Source organism: Argiope bruennichi, chromosome 8 (genome assembly GCF_947563725.1).
Source record: "Argiope bruennichi chromosome 8, qqArgBrue1.1, whole genome shotgun sequence".
Lineage (NCBI taxonomy): Eukaryota > Metazoa > Arthropoda > Arachnida > Araneae > Araneidae > Argiope > Argiope bruennichi.
The window spans coordinates 15,415,059-15,425,719 of record NC_079158.1 but is presented as its reverse complement, the minus strand read 5'-3'; positions in this window follow the sequence as shown (position 1 = coordinate 15,425,719).

Below are 10,661 nucleotides of genomic sequence, written 5' to 3'. Positions count from 1 at the left end.
CGTTATGCACGGCTGGCCGCTTTGAGAGATTTTATTGCACATTTGAAATGAAACATTATCCACTTTAAGACCTTGTCAGACGGGAAAATGCGGTCTACACTTTGATGGACAGTTTTTCGTTGATGCCTTCAGGGAACCGGTTAAGCAAGATTTTCGCCACCGTGAGCTGAAAGTGTTGGCGATAGTGACGGAAAGAAATTGCAAATGAAATTCAATCAATCGTGTATGGCTTTGGTAGTGACGTAGTTGTCAAGAATGGCGCGATTGGCGCCAACATGAAACTAATTTGTAAATATATTTCCGAATCACTCCCTCTCTGTAAAAATACGGCAAAAAGAGTTATATGGTCTTATGATAAAAAATCGGTTTTGATTGGCTTTATTCATGAAAAGCCGGTTATTTGGAATCCACTAAATATTCATTATTAAAAAGAGTTATAGAAAAATTCGCACAAAAATAATCAGAAGATGAAGAGATACCAACATCAGTAGATAGTCATGAAAAACAAGAAAATGTATCTTCAGAGTTAAAAAATTTTTAATGTTTATGTGAACTGTCTTCTTTTTTGTGAAATATATTTGATCATATTGAATCTTTAATTTTTTAAAAAAAATAATGGTAGAATTTTTAATTATATGCTTTGAATTTCTAAAATATATAATTAACACCTTCCATATAATTAAAAAATTATTTAACTCCTTTGCTGATTAATAAGGATCAATTAATTTGCTGTCACATTTGAGGGAATTGTAAAATATGAATGACTTTGCTGCTGTTTAATGCTTTAATAATAATAAAAAAATGGTGAAGCTTTTATTTTTAAAGTTAATTGCACACCCACTCACAAAATGTCTTTTTTAGAGTATTTCTGTGTTAGATTTGATATTCACAATTTAATCTATAAAATACCAATACAGACACATTATGCAATTATTAGATTTTTTAAAATTATTTTTTAATGTAAACCTGTCATTATTACTGAACCCGAAGAGGACATTCTTTTTCTTAAGAGAATTCATTCTCTTTATTTCATTCTTCATATTAACTTGTCTTTTTTTAAAGTTCATTTAAAGGTACTAGCAAATGATAAAATTACACAAGTATAATGCTTACACCGTTTCTAATTGGGAATATTAGTTTGTAGCCTTCGGGTTAAAACTTAGTTCATACTTGAAGGCCGAATGTTAAACGCAATAGTTATCTTAACAGATATTTCAATGAGTGCTCTTTAATCCAATCAAAGATGGTATCCCATACTCGAATTATTCAATAAAGGGCTAAATTATTTACATTTTATTTGAAAATTTAAAGGATTTTGAAAATGTTAAAGTATTACATTTATGTCACTAATTGAATTAGCTATTCAAAGGAGGTAACAATACCACAATTTGTTTTTTCAAGGATATAAAAAAATTTCGAAATTCCTTATCTACTGTATATTTAAAATCAGGATTTTATGAAACTTACATAGGGATTTTATTCCTTTTGCTGTCATCATCTATATTAAAACACTTTGATATGTTGTTCATTTTTTAACTTATTTTCTTCTTCAAATTACCGATTTAATTAATTAAACTAATATAGTCAAATAAATAGTATCTTCATATTTAGAGAAGTTTGGTAAGTGATTTTTTTTTGCGTTAAATTCTAATATTTGAGAAATTTATTTTTAGATTTGAATTCTTAATTAAAAGTCTTAAAATATCTTACCTCATATAACTGCATAATTTTCAGTTTGTTTATACAAACGTAACGAAGGAAATCGTACAAAATAAAAGCAGTGTATAATATGATTTGTTTTCAGAGCTTTGGTAACAGCTTGGGTCCATGGCTTCGTGTGGTCTGCACCACACTCGAACATCAACTTTTATCAACTGCACCATCAGCTTTGATCAACTGAAATCGTGATTCATTTGACCGAGCTACAGTTTTCCAGTCGTCTAAGGAACAGCCGATATGGTCACGAGCCCAAGAGAGATGCAGGCGATTTTGTGCTGTAAATAAAAGCACCTGACCGTAGAGATGCATAATCCACGATTTTTTGAATAACAAATAATATTGCTATTGTTATTTTTAAATATGCGTTCCAAATATCTGTTATTTCAATCATATTATTAATTAAAAATTATTACTTAATATTAAATATAAAATTTATTAATTGTAATTAATAATTAATTTACTAATTTAATTAACGTGTGATTGAATTAATTTATCTGTTTCAGCTTACTTCTTAAATTTTTTATTTCTCAAAACTATTTATCTAATTTATTTATTAGAGTGAACCATTTTCTGGAAAAGATGAGTTAAAAATATATGTCATTTCTTTAAAATGTTTACTTTAGTCCTATATTTTACCAATAGATGGCGCCAGCAGTAGACAGAGTATATGTAATCAAAGTCAATCATGTCACGAGCAATAAAAAATGATCTGTATGGAATAGTGCATCATCAAATACGAATATCGGTGACTTCGCACTTTCCAGTGAAGCCTCGCACTTTCCGGTGAAATCACCGCTGCGATAAATTTCAGTGATATGCAATTCAATGATACGATACGATAATTCCAATAACCGGTCCGTTCACTTTTCAATCCAATCACAGATTTCTTTCGAGAGCTTCCATTGGACAGATCGTATCTGCACCGTTCCGGCAAATTTCAGTGATATCGTATCGATTGTTAGTTTCTATCGTGAGCCAAAACTTGTAATCGAAATATCATCAGAAAGATCGTATGAAGAATTTGAATGAGACTCCTCTTTGAAAAGTATTGATCACTTGTATTTGTGACTTTTTGATATTGGTTACGTAATAACCGCTCTGAAAATATTCGTCATCCCTACCTCACCGAGGTAACAAACACAACCTGTTGCACAATATCGTATAATATTGTGCGATATTATTTGATATTAAATAATATTCCAAAATATTAAAAATATTAACCAATGTCATCTAATATTATGCAATGTTTGTGTGCTACTATGCGAGTCAGTCTTCTGCCTCTAAAGCCGATTAAAGCCAAATTTCGACGCATTGTCCTAACTGACACGTCCGTCGTAGATCCCACATTGATTCCTGGGATTATTTCACGCAGTGTTGCTTGTCTATTAACACTGACAATTCTATGCACTCGTCGCTGATCTCTATTTAAGTGCAAACCGTCGGCACTGCTTTGTCCATGAAGGGAGATTATGCCTGAAATAGGTGTTCTCGGCCACGACCTCCGTAATACAAGGCCTCACAACTAGTTCGTGACGTCACACGATTAGGATGATTGCCTGCCGTGAGCAGAATCCTGCTTTCTTCCTTGATGTTTAGATATATTTTAAATTCACTTAAAAATAACTTATTATTCCAAATATTAAGACATTAATCTTGCATAAAATTCAAGATTTATTTTTTCCCGTGTGAATAAAAGAAACGACATGATAGAAAATCTTCCTCTATAGCGTATATTTACATTTATAACATTTAATAACATTCAAACTTTCGAAGATGTAAATTTATTAGATATATACATTGAGGTATTGTTAGTTTTCTTGTTTTAATAGTTTTTTTTATTTTATTAAAAGCTGTTAAAAATCGTTTTATTTTTTCCTTGAAAACATTTTTTAAAGCTTGAAATTAAATTAATCATTAAGACTTTTTAAAGTTTTTGATGATTTTTTTTTATTGTAGTGACAGGTAATACATGTATTTTATAAATTAACATGTAATTGTTTACTTCTCAAATTACTTATGAACTTTCAAATAAAATATTAATGTATTTAATATCAGATTTAAATTTTACACCAACTAATTCTGTTGATAAAAAAGAATTACTTTCACACCTTGTTTTTTCATATTAAGAATTGTTTTCATTTAATATATTAGTAATTCATACAATTTAATAAACTAGCTTTTATTATATCTGATTTCACATTCCAATGCATTTATACTTCATCTGAAGTAACAATAAAGGATAACACAAATAAAAAAAATCACACACTATTTGAATCATAACATTTTATTTTCAGAGAGACAATAACAAAATACATTTTGTTTCCCAACTTTATTATAAATTTCACACAGACAAATGAAAATAATTATAATATTAAATAAAATTAAAATACAAATTTATAAATAAAAGTTAATAACAATATTAAAAGAAACAATTGTGATAAAAGTCAATTAACAATTTAAACTGATATTACTTGTTATGCTTGAAAGTTTAATATTAAATATTTTTATCATCCCTCCTCTTTTTCAAGTTAGTAATTTTTAATTTTTTTTCCCCCTTTCTTTTTTCTGCTTTCTTTACAGCTAGGTTTTTTTTTCTGAACTAAAGCTTTTGACCATAAAAACTTGGGCACTAGAAGCAGAAGCTTCAGAATCACACGACATGCCCGTTACACAACCACCTTTATACTCAAAATATTCTTTTATGTGAACTTCATCTAGCAATAGTCACAATTTTATCTTTCTCCCGCAAATATTTAAATTTCTGTTTTATGTACAACAAAATATATGATTCTAGCTGTTCTAATTCTGGGCTTACACTATACTTTGAACACAGATGATTTATAGTATTTGGATGAGGCAGAACCAAATATCCACTTTGTCTTAGGAATTTATATGCAGATGGTGCTATAGTATACAGTAAAGATGAAAATATCATTATATCAGATGAATATCTGCGTGCATATTTATTATTTCCAAGAAAAGAAACTTGCTCCATCAAAAAATTAATTGCTTGCGAGCTAACTTCAGAATTTTCCGAAAGGGCCTTTAATAAGTTGCCTATTAACTGGACTGTATCTTTTACTTCAATTTTCCCTTTTAACTCATACATAAAATTTTCTAAATGATCTAGAATTTCTATAATTGTACCTGATTTACTTATGACTAATGGAAAAGAAAAATTGCCTAAACTTCTAACCTGCATGATCTGCAACATATGCATGGGCTTCTAATTTGGAAGAAATTAATAAAGAATGACTTACCTTAGAAGCTTGAAAAGTGTCTAGATAAATAAAAATTATTTCGTTTGCTTTTTGAATTACACTCCATATATTTGATTCAAAATTTTTAAATTAAATCAGAAAAAGTGTTGATTTTTTCTAACTCCTCTTTTTTTGCTATGTCCTGGAGACTGCTATTTAAAGCTGCTTTTAAGTTTTCCATATCCTTACGTGTTGCCCTATCCATTGGAGTTTCTCTTCTTGCTTTTGATTCCGAGGAAAAACATGAGGGTAAATTAGGGAAAATTGAAGGTACAGCACCAGGTACAAGCCTAGAAAAAAAAAAGTGGAATTCATTAGATAAAAAAAATTAGTAATTTTATAATGCATAAACTGAAAGCTAACGTATGTTGGACAGTATTAAACAAAATCATACTATTAAATAATAAAATTTAAAATCAACAGAAACAATCATTCATCCAAAATAAATAGTTCAATGTTGTGTTGGAATATCTAAAATATTTCTTTATACTACCATTCAAGTAATACAATATTCTACATGAATTAATCAATTGATTTTACAAGGTATGAAAAATTCATTTTAAAACAGTGAACTTTTCATTACTTTTTTTAAAAAGTTTAAGATATTTTGTAAAAGTTGCATTCATTTATAATTAAAGATTGTGTATAACTAATGATATTTAAAAATAATAAATATTAATTGTTTTATATATAATCTGATGATTTATAGATAAACAAATAAAAACTACATTTTCTAAATCTATATGAACATGCAATTCATATTGTTTTACAACTATATCTAACTTTTTTACATAATATTTTAGAACAAAATATAAATTTAATTTGCTACAATCTATAGTCATGATATATATAATTAAAATTTAAGTTTTATTATTCATTAAATGACTTTAAACTTTTTTTATAAGAGTATAATAACAGTAAATCACTTAAGTAATTTGTAAGATTTTGGTGATAATTATTACATATTTCTAAAAAAAACTTACCTTTTATACTCCATTGGTACTTGAATAAGTTCTCCTGTACTGGTATTAAACGCTTCTCTAACAGTTAAAAACTGATTTTCTGGAAAATGTTTAGCACAGACCTACATAATATATGAAACAAATATTAGGCCTAAGTCAAATTTTAAAAAATATATATGAAGTATAATTAAAAAGATACAGAAGCAAAACATTTTAAATATTAAGAACAAATAAAAAGACTATGAGAAATAACAATAAAACAAAGAAATTTTTTATTTAGCTCAAGCAAACAATAACAAAGTAATTGGAAGCATAAGGATCTAAATGTAGAGAAAACAAAATGACAGAAGATAAATGGAAGTTATACATAATTTTAAATGTTTCACAGTTCAAGAGAATTAATTAACTAAAAACTGTACAAAAAAGAATCAAACTTACCTTACTATACTTAGTTGGCACGAAATTGTCCCGCTTTACTGCAGAGATCCATGCTGTTCTAGTGTTTTCATCTCTTGGAAACGAAAATACTGAAATATTGGGGCTATTTTTCGTGTAATTACTTTTACAATTAGGAACACAGCACGCACTAGGCATCTTTATTACAATAAATTAAAATTAATATGAAAATAAAGATCAGAAAACTTTTAAATAAAACCAGTAACACATTACCCGCACTTCGCTACGCCAACATCTACCGTGACTAACCGCACTCTTTTACACCAGCTGCCTTTAGAGTTTTCTTGAAAATTCATCCAAACTCGTGACGTCACGGGCTGAACGTGTTGGCAGTTGTGAGGCCTTGTATTACGAAGGTCGTGTCTCGGCACACTCTCGAACTGTTGAATTTCCCTAAGGATTTCCGAAATGAAATGTACCTCCAACTACCATTTAGCGTTCAAAGTCTGTTAATTCCCGTCGAGCGGCCATAATCAGATCAGAAGCTTTTCCACGTGAATCGTTTGAATACAAATGAGAGCCCTGCTAATTCACTGCCCATTTATACATTTTGTATGCGATACTTCTGCTATCTCTATATTTACATATCGCCATCTCATGACTTTTGTCATCCGAGTCTATGCATATCAGTCAATATTGTATTCAATAGAAAGTGTGTATTCCGTGTTTCGCTTCTTTATAACAAGCGAAGAAATTTGAAATTCACCTGTTGAATGGAACAGAATTGTCATGCTCGAAGCAATATACTTTTGGTTTAGTTTTTATATTATAATGAAATGTTGCATATAAATGCGTAATTTAGAGGTTATAGTAACGTTCTGTTACTACAACCTTTCTTTTTTTTTTTGGTTAAAATAATTTTATTGATCATTTTATAACGATACCCTTTTTCAAAAGTATCAAATATTTCCAAAACAAAACATAATTTGAATATAATTACAAAGCAATTTTTTGTGCTTATATATAACATATCCGACCAAAAATTCGTTTAGCTGAAAACGTTTCTGAGTTATTTTTCCCACAGACAAAAATAAAACCAGAAATGTGTTTTTCGAACTTAGGGAGGTCTAAAACGTGGAGATGTGCCAAAATCTCGAGTTCAAATTTTTTTATATTTCGTATACGAGAAAGTTAAAAAAAAGTGAACTCGAGATTTTGACGAATCCCAATGTTTCAGACCTTTCCGAGTTCTTTAGATATATGATGTGTTAAACGCAATAATATATAACCAAAATCATATTATATATATATATATATTAACTGACCCGGCAAACGTTGTTCTGCCTTATAAATTATTTCTATTGAATATTTTAGATGTAAACGAGTGTATTGTAAGTGTGTAGGGATGGGATCTATGACAGAAAGAGGAATGGAGCACTGTAGACGATGGTCGCCGATAAAAACTAAAAAACACCAACCATTCATTTTCTCAATACAATGTATTTCATTAACGTAACGAACTTATACATTGTTTGATCTCTTAAAAGTTAAACGTAAATTGAAAAAAGAAATATATTTTTGTCCTAAAGTATAAAAATGAAAAGTAAAGTAAAGAAAATCAATATTCATTTCGAAGAACAATTGAGTGTACGATATTTTTTCTCAGCCCGTCTTTAGCCAACACAAATAAGCTCGATAGTTTGCCCGCGCGAGAACATGCCACGTGTGAAAAACATGGTGTGCCCAAATCTAAGCCGCAAACAGACATCGTTTGGCCTTGCGACTTATTGATTGTCATTGCGAATGCCTATCTAATAGGAAATTGAACGCGTTTGAATTCAATTGGCACGTCTGTGAGAATCACTGGAATTCGTGGCAGCAAAACATTTTCGGCTCGGAATTTACCATTCAAAATGGTGGCTTCGATAACGTTTTTCATCAATTTTTTAATGACCAATCACGTGTCATTGCACAGCCATGGTGGGTTCAAATTCCGAAGTAAAATAACCGGAGATCCAACTTTCAGTCGTAGAAGGTGTGGTGACATGCCTGGCAAATCCAGTGAGTTCAAAAACTCTGTTGGATAATTTACAGCTTCGTCAGCATCGATCAATTTATATGATACCAAGTCGCCTGGCAACGATGCTGTATCTTGAAGTTTAAATCGTCGACGTCCACATTATTTGCTGGCAAAATGGCTCTCTCTGCCAGCCAAGCATGATTTATGTATTTTGTAAGTACATCGGGAAATATGCGGTCAATGAGAGCATTTTGCGAATCAACGACAGTGCAGAAATGAGTGGGCAATTTTATGCACCCAGTATTTTCATAGACAGCAACTTTTCCATCACCGATATCTAACAATTGGTCCGAGAATGTGTCAGCAGATGGATCTTGTAGCATTTGGAGGTGCGTGTATATCTTTAGCTGGACTTTTTCCACATTACGCCACAGTGGCGATGATTTCAAGCAAGCGTTGATCTCCTCATCGTGCAGTGACCATGGATAGGAACACCTTAATTACCTAGCGTTATGAAATATACTTTACGACCTATTCTCATACCTACCAAATACACATAAAAATTTCATGAAAATCGGTCGAGCCGTTTCGGAGGAGTTCGAACACAATCACCGTGACATGAGATTTTTATATATTAGATATAAATTGAATGAAAAGAAAGCACAGAGATTTTAAATCTGCTGGATTTATATGAAAAGAAATAGTTTTGTTTATTGATTCTTCGAAAGCAACGAATATTCGACAAAAGCACAACTAGAAACTGTATAAATCTCAAAATATTTCAATAAGAGTATTATATTTCATAAATGAGTCCTTTTTAAAAAATTTTTGATCAAAAGAGCAGATTATCGGAAACCACGAATCAACTACAGCCCGGAGCAGATGAATAATAGATGATTAATGATTATAACGTGTCACATGGATCGGACAGGAAATTCCTTTCGTACGTCTTCCCATTCCCCAACACAGAGAAGTGAAGTGTACTGGGCGCTAGAATTTGCAGAACAATTGATTTTTGAAACACTGTGTAGTATTGCAGATTGTTGGAAACGAAAACGTCCCACCCTCTTTTTTTGATTGAAAAACTTTAGAGAATTCGATAAGAACGTTAGACCACAAAACACTTTAGCAGAAAGCCCTAAAATCCCCACAAAGCTTTTTCAATTTCCAAAACCGGCAGAAATTGAAAAAGCATCTGCAGAATGTAAGAGAAGCCACTCCTCTTGAATCAGACTTGGTTGAATAGTTCGACATCATACGTGCCAAGAAAGTAGCCATTAGTGCTCTGATCAAGGAAAAAGTCTTTCAACAAACCAAAAACACATTGTGAAAAAATTTTCTGCATCCAATGATTGGGTCGACCGTTTTAAAAAAATGATTTCACTTGGTCCAAAAGAGAGTAAGTGGGGAAGAAGGGATGTAAATGAAAATGTACTTAAATTATACATTTTCATTTCGATTGGGAGGAAAAGTTGCTCAGCCTGATTCGTTTTTACAATGCAGCATGAAACGCAATTTTATTTCTTTTTTATTAATATTTCTTTTAATTTTTTCAAAGGTAATTTGACATTCATCAATCCATTAAATTTATCTTTAAAAAAAAACTGGTTTAAAGGATATCTAAGTTTAGCATATTCAGAAATAAATTTATTGTAAATATTAATTGTAACATTAAATTTACTGTAAAATAATACAAATAAATTTATTGTATTATTTGAAATTCTATTACTTTAATGGATGATTTCAATTTTTTGGTAGTTTCTACTCGGTATTATTAAGAGTAACCTTATTTTGATTAATTTCATAACTTTAAAAAGTTAATTCATTTAATTTGAATAAAAACACATAGATATAGGCAATTTAATGCTTTCTTTTTGACAAATATCAAGGATGATTCCAATATTCTTCAAAGGAAAAATACATGATGATATCGAAACAATTAAAACAAAATCAATTTGTTTAATAATTTTCGAATTACAAACCGAAAATTTCAGAAAATACTTTAATGCTAAATAGCAATCTGCATCATTCATATAAACTAAATTTAGGTAGAAAGCTAATTTTTCAGTATTATTTGGATGGACTACTTGTCAAAAATCAACATGCTAAATCTAAAGAATTTTTTTTTTGCTTTTTATAATTTATTGAACACATTATCCACTACAACTAAAAGTTTAGAATCTAACTTTCATAGAGCAGTTTATTTTATGAAATATATATTTTATGCTCAAAGCGAATAATCGGTTATTATTAATACTAAACAGTCATTATTAATAATAACCAAACCAGTTAGTATTAGTAATA